At 36.1% G+C, this 10,343-nt stretch overlaps 1 pseudogene; it reads right to left on the bottom strand.

The window, feature by feature from the left end:
- Positions 1-8,467: 8,467 nt before the first annotated feature.
- On the bottom strand, positions 8,468-9,357 carry LOC147401531 (pentatricopeptide repeat-containing protein At3g04130, mitochondrial-like; annotated as a pseudogene).
- Between the last annotated feature and the right edge of the window lie 986 nt (positions 9,358-10,343).

The raw sequence follows: 10,343 nt of genomic DNA, 5'->3' as shown, positions 1-10,343 counted from the left end.
GTGAGGCAAGGTGCTCGGCTAAACAACCTCTTGAGGTGTAAGCCTCGGGGTGTAAAGAGTAAGCCTTACTGGCATGATATTTCTAAATAAATAATATAATATTAAAAAAATAAAATTAGGATAGCCATTGCATTTTTAAATTTCAAATCAACAATTGAATTTCAAGTTTTAATCCATAACAATAAATAATAATATAAAACATTATTACTCTGTATTTTGCAATTAATTATTGTATTTTAATAATTGAAAATCTCTATAATAACTAACTATTTTATATTCATTTTAAACATTTAATTAAATATTATTTTTTCATAAACTTCATATGTACAATAGTAAATGTAAATGTGAATGTGAAATCCAAAAGTGATGATTTATCTCAGAGATTCATGATGTATTTATTAGTTACATCTTTTATCCTCACTGTTGGATTTAGCATTTAAATGGTCAGGATTGTGTGTGAATATGAGTTCTTGTTTTGTTTTTCTTTTCTCCAATACTATTATGACACTCACTGGGGCTAGGATATATGACAACTTGGAGGAGCCAAAATGCATTCTTTAATTAACAAAAACAAAGTTCTATACATTTAGTTCAATTAATTAGTTTTTCTTATCCCCGCAACTAGTTGGTTATTTCAACGTGTATGGTAGACCTGGTTGTTGCTTGTACTAGATAAACTATTTGACGACTCTCAATTTCTAGTTTTTTGTTGTTTAAGTGCAACATAGTAAGCCACCTTTGTTCATTTTGGGCCCATTTGCCTTGTTAAAAACCTTAGTTGTGACGACCATTCATTTTGTCACCTAGGATTAGGTGTAGCTCACCTCAGAGTCACCCAGGAACACCCATGTAATACTATGTAAGGCTCACATATGAAGCCATATCAGCCCCGTGCTATGGCATATCTGTTAGCTTAGTGACATTTATATAATTAGGGAGTATGACCGACCTCTACTTTTGATGTTTCCTTCTAAAACCTAGGAAAGACTTAACATATATTTTGTAGGAAGGATGTCTAGTGCTTCTCAATCTCCGGCTTACACACACGTTGACTCGAGCCTCGTGCCAAGCTACGTGGAAGTCCCACGTGTCATAGATCATCTTGCATTGTAACACACCTATTTACTTTTGTAACGTGTTACTCCATGTAATCAATATTATATCAATAAACTTGTCTCTAGGCTTTATCTCGTGTTGCCTCGTTATCTTATTTGCTTGCTACGTATTATGATGTACGATCATTTTTTATAGGCTTGCTTGTAGATTAGCACCCTCTTGCGCCGCACGACCTCGCTTCGAAAGAACACAACCATGACAGTTGGTATCAGAGTATAGTTGGTATCCAAACCATATTGGTTACAGGCTCAAGTTGGTTTCATCACCAAACTCTTTCCCCAATTTTCATTTAGTTCACGCGAACAATGACAAGAGAAGAGAAAAATACTGCGGACCAACCCATTCTTACCACACCACCACCATATAATAATAAAAAAAGTATTGAGCTACTCGAAGATAAGATGGCCCAACTATCAGGTTTCATCGATGGTATTGCACAACTAGATGATTGCCAGAACACGCTCGAAGAAGAATTCGTGACAATCAATGCTAAAATAGTTGACCTCATGGAAGATACCCGAGGATCCCTAGCCAACTTACAAGAACAGATCACGAAGCTCACTACAAAGGTAGGTTTCCTGGTCAGAGTCGTCGGTAATAAACGACCTACTAGTAGTGAAGCTCCTCCCCAAGCCAAGCACCTTTAATAGTGTTTGTGATGCGAAAGAGCTCAAGAATTTTCTGTTTGACATGAAGCAGTACTTCTGTATAGCTCATCCGGATTCAGAAAAGGTAAAGGTCACAACAGCTTCTATGTATCTTGTAGGTGATGCCAAACTATGATGGCAAACAAAATACACCGAGATGGAAAGTAGTCAATGTTCCATCGATACATAGGATGACCTTAAAAGGGAATTGAAACATCAATTTCTACCAAAGAATGTTGAGTTCATTGCCCACAGAAAGTTCAGGCAACTCCACCAGATAGGTATAGTACACGATTACGTCAAGCAATTTTTCGTCTTGATGCTTGATATTCGTGACATGTCCGAGAAGGACAAACTGTTCACATTCCAAGAAGGACTCAAACCTTGGGTTCAGATAGAGTTCTAAAGGCAGCGTAAACAAGATCTCGCATCTATAATTGTCGTAGCCGAGCGATTGACTAATAATAGCCTCGCGAATGGAAGCCAACAAAATGTACACCCTCAATCGAAAAGGTACTCCCAACAATATGAGCACACCAAGAAGTCTTTGAATGGTAAGAATGGAGGGCAGAGAGATAATTCTAATTAGGGATCCCAACGAAATTCCTCCCCTTCAAAGAGCAAAAGTACCTCGCCAGCCAAGCATCGCCACAAACTTATATGCGTTTTGTGTCGTGAGACTCATAAGACATAAGTGCCCGAAACGAGCCAAGCTGACTGCACTATTAGCTTCCCAAAGTGACCGTAGTCACGAAAATACTATTAGGCGAGATGATTAAGATTTTCCTCACATAGGGGCTATGTATTTGTTGAATGCAATGAAGCAGACCTCTGAGACTCAGAAAAACTATCAACGGAAAGGTTTTATGTATGTTGATATCGAAGTTGGTGGCAAAACTACCCAGGCAATGGTTGATACAATAGCTACACATAGCTTCACTACCTTTGTAGAGGCGAAACATCTCAATATTCAATTCATGAAAGAAAGATTCAAGCCACATAAAAGCTGTAAACTCCCAAGTCACTTCTATCTAAAGGTCGGCCAAGTCAATGTCCATCAAGATAGGCACATGGAAGGGTAAACTTGATTTACTCGCAGTTCTTCTCGATGAATTCAGAGTTATCATTGGGATGGGTTTCTTGGGACAGAACAGGGTTGTTCCGATGCCATTCACCAACACATTGGGCATGCTAGGTGAATGTCCAAACTTCATTCCCGTCTCCACGGACAAGGAAGAGGGAAAGATGATTTCAACCCTTCGGCTGAATAAATGTGAGCAACCGTATATTACTACCTTACGAGTTGAATCTGAAGATCAGGATCATAGTTCAACTTCCACTTAGGTTACACAGGTATTAACAAAATTTGATGATGTGATACCGAATGAGCTTCTGAAAACACTACCGCCACATAGGTCGATTGATTATCAAAATGAACAGTTACTTAATATCACGCCTCCTGCGAGGGGGGCCTCACAGAATGAATCTTCCAGAACTAGCTAAGTCATGCAAGCAACATTATGGGTTGTTACAACGTTGTATCAATTATCGAGCGTCAAACAAGATCACCATCAAGAACAAGTATACTATCCAACGAATTGTCGACTTATTTGATAAACTTGGGAGAACCAAGTACTTTTCAAAATTAGGTTTGAGATCAGGTTACTGTCAAATTCAAGTTGCAAATGAAGCCTCTCAGTTACTTCACAAAAATGTCATCAAATATTGGGGTATGCCCAAAAGTATTGTCAACAATAGAGATTCAAGATTTATGGGGAAGTTATGGGATGAAATATGTAGATTACTTGGGTTTCAGCTTGACTTTCCAACCAGTAGACATCTTCAAACAGATTGGCAGACGGAGATATTCAATTCTGTGTTGGAGTATATACAGCATCTTGCCAATGCTGACCATAAGAATTAGGCGAATCTTTTTTATGTCACGTAGTTCAATCTTTAAAAGAGCTCTTCCTTCAACAAGAGTCCTTTTGAAACTATCACAAGCCAACAGTTTTAACTCCTCATATTATTGTTTCAGGCTACAAGAGACAGAATGCAAGAATATACAAGTTTGCTCAGCTCTGGCTATCGTACAAGTTACGTAGCATTCACCTTGATTTTCATGCAAGAAATCTCAAGCCATATCATGCAAATCCTACGCACAACATTCTAACACGTAAATTTTCTCATTCAGCTATTCAGTCAGAGCGTGTTGTCAGCAAAGTTCTCGAAAGCGTCAAGTCAGCAACAACACGTGGAGTACTTCGTCACATAAAAAAACATAGCAGAATGTAAAGCTATATAGGAGATTGTAGATAACCTACTACCTTTCAAGTAGAAGATTGAAGAGTTTGTTACAGCAATGCGACTAGGACGTCTGCAAAATAGGTGGGGGAGATTATGACAGCCATACATTTTGTCATGTAGAGCTAAGTGTAGCTCGCCTAAGAGTCACTCGGGAGCTGTAATACTATGTAAGGCTCACATATGAGCCCTGTCTGCCCCGTGCTAGGGCATATCTGTTAGCTTAGTGGCATTTATGTACTAAGAGAGTATGACAGGCTTCCACTTTTGATGTTTCCTTCTAGAAACCTAGGAAAAACTTAGCATACACTTGTACGAAGGGTGTTTAGTGCTTCTCAATCCCCGGCTTACACACACGTTGACTCGAGCCCTCCCGCCAAGCTACGTGGAAGTCCTGCATGTCATAGATCATCAATTGCATTGTAACACACCTATTTACTTTTGTAACGTATTACTCTGTGTAATTAATATTATATCAACAAAGTTACCTCCAGACTTTGCCTCGTGTTGCCTCGATATCTTGTTTGTTTGCTACGTATTGTGGTGTACGATCATTTTTACACGCTTGCTTGTGGATTAGCACCCCCTTACGCCACACGACCTCGCTTCGAAAGAACACAGTTGTGACACTAATCCACAAATAAAAATGGCATACCATTATTCCAACACCGATCACCCAACCAATACCAGATTTTTCTTTCCGATTCCACCCAATCCTAAAAGACAATTGAAACATACCAGTAGTGCTAAATTGCTTAGATAATTATGATAAAAGACCGTTCATAACCTAAGTGAAACCATGCAACAAAGAGTCAAGAAAACATTCTGGTTAAGCTAGACTAGCCCTATGTCTTATAAGAAAAAATGAATGGAAACATACAATTGCATTGATGATACACAGCCTAATGTATACTATAACAATTGTAAACACATTATATCTCAAAGAATCCAATGCCACTAATAAATGCATGCAAACGCTGAACTATTTCAAAGTCATGTTGGTCTCATCCAAACATTGGGCCAAGTCATCTCAAAATCCAATCCAATCCAATCGTGTCAATTTTAATCTGTCAAAAATAGGAAAAATTACTTGAAGGACCCTGGTGGAGGGACTTTTTTCTAAATAGTCCCTAAGTTTTGGGTGGTCTCTTAATGGTTCATTTAGTAAATTTTCTTTTTCTTAACACTCCCCGGACCTCATCTCTCACATTTCACACGATGAGTGCCCTAACCATTCGAATTCATTGTTTTCATCTAAAAAATTAGATTTTTTACATCTCAATCGAGTGTCAGAGACTCCATTCCATTGAAAAGGATTTAAGAAGGAAGAAGAAGTCATTTTCAAGGGGTTTTCAAACATTTTGAAAATGTATATAAAAAACTAGGGTTTCTCACTTTTTTCCTTTGTTTTCTGGATAAAAATCAATCAAGAATCCAAATGTAGATCAATTAGCCAACAATGATAGTGGTGCCTTTTTGGTCTTGAGTTTTCGAATTCGCTACTATATCCTATTGTTAATTGGTATAAGAATTAGTTTGTGGATGATATTTGTGGAGTATAGCAAATCATGTAATGTCAAATTTGCAAACCCAATCATTATTAATTCATTAATTTTTTTTATTAGGTTCGACAATATAATATTTAGGCTAATCAAACTATGAAGATAAAATGTGGTTAATCATTGTTTCCTCTCTTTTTGTAAATATTAATGTACACATAAGTACATGTGAAGCAACATGAGATTTTCTATTATGTCTCAATGCTTTGCTTCTATTTAAAGATCTCTTTAATTTTCCATAAGCTTTAGTTTCTCTTTAATGCATGTAATAGTCATTATAGATGAACATTCTAATCAATTCCTTTCCTTATCATTCTCCTTGCAATAAATGATTTTTTTTTTCTTTTTTGAACGTAAAATTGTTTTTTTAAATCTGATCAATAAACCTGTTTTTAATGAGATCGACGATGACAATAATAAAAACCCAAGTTTATGGTATTATATATCGCTCATAGACTTAACAAATTGAACTAGTTGGCACTTTCAATATGTGACATTGATATTTTAATTTATTTTAATGTGATATATTATATTTTTTTTATTTGTTATTTACATATTTTTTGTGTAGAATTTGAATCATTATATGCATCTTATTTTGAATAATTTACATTTTTTTTAACATTATTATATTTCTTATAATTTACATACATTAATTTTATAGAGTCGTGATAAAATGATGTGCTAAAATGTACGTGGTCTGTACATGGTTGATGTGGCAAGTGCACGGAATCATAGATCTTTTTTTCCTAGGATATACAAGGAAAAAGATCTATGGTTGTGGGCACTTGCCACGTCAACCTCGTGAACCAAGTTTGAAGTTTGATCTAGAGCCACGAACTGCTAACTTAGAGCCAATGTGACGAAATCAGATGAGAAAATCGCGAAAGCTGAGCAATCAGGCTAATCAGAAGGCCCCACTTAACGGTTTGGGTCCCAACCCCTTTATTTGTGTTCAACATCAATGTTTTAGATAATAAGGGGAGAGAGAGAGAGAGAGAGAAACAGTACAATAGACCATAAGTAGAATATATGAAAGAAGGTTTAAAAGGCTGTAGACAACCGTGTGAGTACTAGCTTTATTAACTTTTAGGTGGAAGCACTCATCAAAGACTATACACATAGAGAGTGGATAGAGATGGGATGGATGAACTACAATGAAATAATAATAATAATGCATGAAATGTCGAGTTCAATCTCTCTACTTTTTATCACTTTTTTTTTTCCTGCTTCACCACTAGTCCACTACTCGAGACATTCTGTCTTTCCTCACTTCACATGGCATAAGGGGTGGGATTTGATACTCTGCTGCTTTATCAAATATCCATTCATCGTCCCCCTCCAACAGGCCAACTTTCATCTAATCTGTGGGCCTTATAACTATCTAATACTACTATCATGATCTTGACTTAGCCTTTTGGATTGATCGTAACCGTCCAATCAGATTGAATAGATAGTCCAATTTATGATAATTATTGGGACCAATCATGGAGTTTTCAAGAAGTAAGAATGCTTTACATGATCCAATCTTTTGGGCCCACCAATTTTTTTTATTTTGGGCTCATACACTAAAAATTGATGATTTCTAACAAATGGATTCCATCATTTTTCTTTAGTAGATGACACAGTCAGCTGGGTTAAAAACATATGGGTGATTGGTTATTATGGAAAAATACACAAGTCAAATGGCTAAAAATTATGGATCAAGATTATATATACTTTTGTTATGTGGGCCCACCAAGGTGTGAATCTAACAATCATTGGCTCAATGGATCTGAAATAGTGTCACATGTCACTATTTCACTTATGCATCAGAGATGACTATTGCTGGCCCAATGGACCTTTTACTTCTTTTTTTTTTTTTATAGTCTTTTTTCCCTTCTAGAACTTCTCAACAAGCTTTCTCTTCTGGAAGGTGATCTCTTGTTGTGTTTGTTCAAACCTTATCGATCAACTTTCTCTTACTTAGTGGTAAGGGTGTACACAATTCAGTTTGGTTTGGGTTGGGAGTAAAATTGGAATCGAACCAAACTTGATCGATTCTACAAATTCTGAATTGGAATCGATCATACTACTCCCTAGAACCCAATCAACCCAAACCAATCTTAGTTCAGTTTGATTCGATTCTCGGGTCTCCTAAACATAGATATTAAGACACCAATTATCAAATCTTACAGTTAAAAAACCCACAACCATCAATGATTTCAGTCAAAAGGTGCAACAAAAGAATAACATTGACAATATAATATTAATATTTCTAGTCCCATCGACCGCAAATAACATAAACCAATGAACCCCCTTTTAAAAACACAAGTTTACTAAAGTCAACTACACTTAAGGATTAGCACAAGTTTTCTAGGGATTCATTTTTCACTTTTTCAATAAACAATTTTTTTTTTTTTAGGGGGGGGGGGGGGGGGATTCATTTTTCTTGAGAATCCCAAGAAGTATCTCCTATCTCAGCTATTTATTTAGAGGACCTCAAACCCTATTTCCTTGAATTTATTATAGATAGAACAAATCGATAACAATTTCTTTTTTATAGGTAAAAGTTTAATTTTATTGAAAGAAAAACTAAAGAAATGACTGCCAAGACAATCACCTTAAAACCAAAACAAAGCCAAGAAGAGGCAAACGATTACGAGCCCCTCAAACATCACAAACAACATTCACTTAAAAACAACAGTCTTTAATAGTCAGAGAGAAGCAAATGTGTGCAGATATGCATTTACGTCTTAATTTTCATATAAAAACTATTAGTATGTCAAAACAAAAGCAGCACATATAGCTTGTCAGACAAATCATAACAGCACAAGTACAGACATGTTGACCCTTTGTTAGTTGCTATTTGGAAGACTTCATTTGCTTCATCACAACCTCAATCCTCTCAACAATATCATGTATATTCTTTTGTTTGACTTCATCCAAAAGTAAACGACATGTTTGATATCGAGGTGTTATTTCTTGATTAATCATCTCCTCAAAAATTAAATAAGCCCTCTCACATTTGTTTGCCCTACAAAGCCCATGAAGTAAAAGCATGTATGTTGAAAGATCAAGACCGATATGATGCTTGTTGATCATGTCATCCAATAAATTATTCAAATTACAATCTGTCTTTCCATTTTTAAAGCATAGCTTGAGCAACGGATGGTATGTTAGAAGATCGGGTTTACAAAATTCCGACTTTTCCATATCCTTGAGGACATTTAAGGCATTTTGTTCATGAGAATGATGGCAAAACATTGCAATCATGGTATTATAAGTAGACGAATTTGGGAGAATGTCGTTCGTTGGCATCTCCACCTCAAAAACATGAGAAACCTTTTGTAACCAACCCGCTCTCCCTAGTATGTAAATTAACGAATTGTAAAAGAGAGTATCTGATTTACATCCAACCATTTTCATTCTCTCATATATCTGCAAGGCTTCCTCAACTTCCTCCGACATAGCAAAAGAATACATGATAGTGGTGTAAGTGACAACATTTGGGGGGCACCCTTGATCTTGCATCTCATTGAGGATCTCATAAACCTTCCGAAAGTTGAATAGATAACAATAGGCTTGGATGATTATTGAGTAGCTGATGACACAGGGGTGACATCCATGTCCTTCATCTCTTGGATTGTCCAATGTGCTTCATCAACCCTTCTAGCTTTGCACCAACCATGGATGAAGATATTAAAGGTGTGGCCATTTGGGGGAATGTGTGATTTCAGCTCCAAGCAAATCATCAAATTCGTTTCAACTTAAAAAAATACACAAAATTTAGTGATATTAAGTTCGTGAAGGATTAGAATTACAAACATTTCTAGAAATTAAAAAGCTTTTAATAGTTTTAAAAAAAAAAGTCGATCATTAGTCCTAACTCCTAATTATTGAAAATGATCCTCAAAACACATTAAAAAAAAACAATGAATCTCTTCAAAAGTCTCTTTAACGCTTTGTTCTTTCTCTCACTCGTTACAGAAGAATAGTTTTTTTGACACACACAGAGAGGGAATACCTAGATTGGACCAGACGAGTGTTAAGTGGAGTGGTGGTTGTCGCCTTGTCGGCTAATGGAGACGTGGAGTCATCTTGGGCTTGTAGGAGACCATGAGAGAGTTGGAGTCTTGGAGAAAATGAGGAAACTAAGGCTATAGAGGAGAAATTGAATATTAATTCTTAAGTCCTTCAACTACTTTAAAATTCTATGGGGACAAATTACTAATATGAAAAATTCCAAAATTTTCTTGGGGGCAAACTAGTAGAACTTTTTATTTTTTTTAAATTATGACTACCTCCCTATAGATTTCAAAAAGTCTTGTGGGATCAATTGCCCCCATTGCCCACATTGTAAATCCGCCCATGTATATATATATATATTTGCTGAATGATCTGTTTTGTCCTAGATTGTTGTGTTTGATGTCTGGAGGCTCATTTCTTATGCATGACATGGTTTCTAAATATAATTTAATATCAGAGGTATTTTGATTATTCTTTATAGACTTCGTGAATTTCGAGAATTTATCAAGTTTTAACCTAAATTTGCGATTTCTATGTCTAGGAATGTTGTAAAGTGTTGGATGAGAGGTCCAAAGGCTATGGAATGACCGAAGGAGGTTGGAAGAAAGCTTTATAGGATTCCATTCATCAATAGGAACCAACCACAATTGGGGTGACGAGTTGAAAATTTTGACAAGTGCAAAATGGGAGAATTATATATCATATATGAGTA

Source organism: Akebia trifoliata, chromosome 5 (genome assembly GCF_017979445.1).
Source record: "Akebia trifoliata isolate Shusen 1 chromosome 5, ASM1797944v1, whole genome shotgun sequence".
NCBI lineage: Eukaryota > Viridiplantae > Streptophyta > Magnoliopsida > Ranunculales > Lardizabalaceae > Akebia > Akebia trifoliata.
Note: the sequence above shows the minus strand (reverse complement) of the source record. Positions and strands in the feature narration are given on the sequence as shown.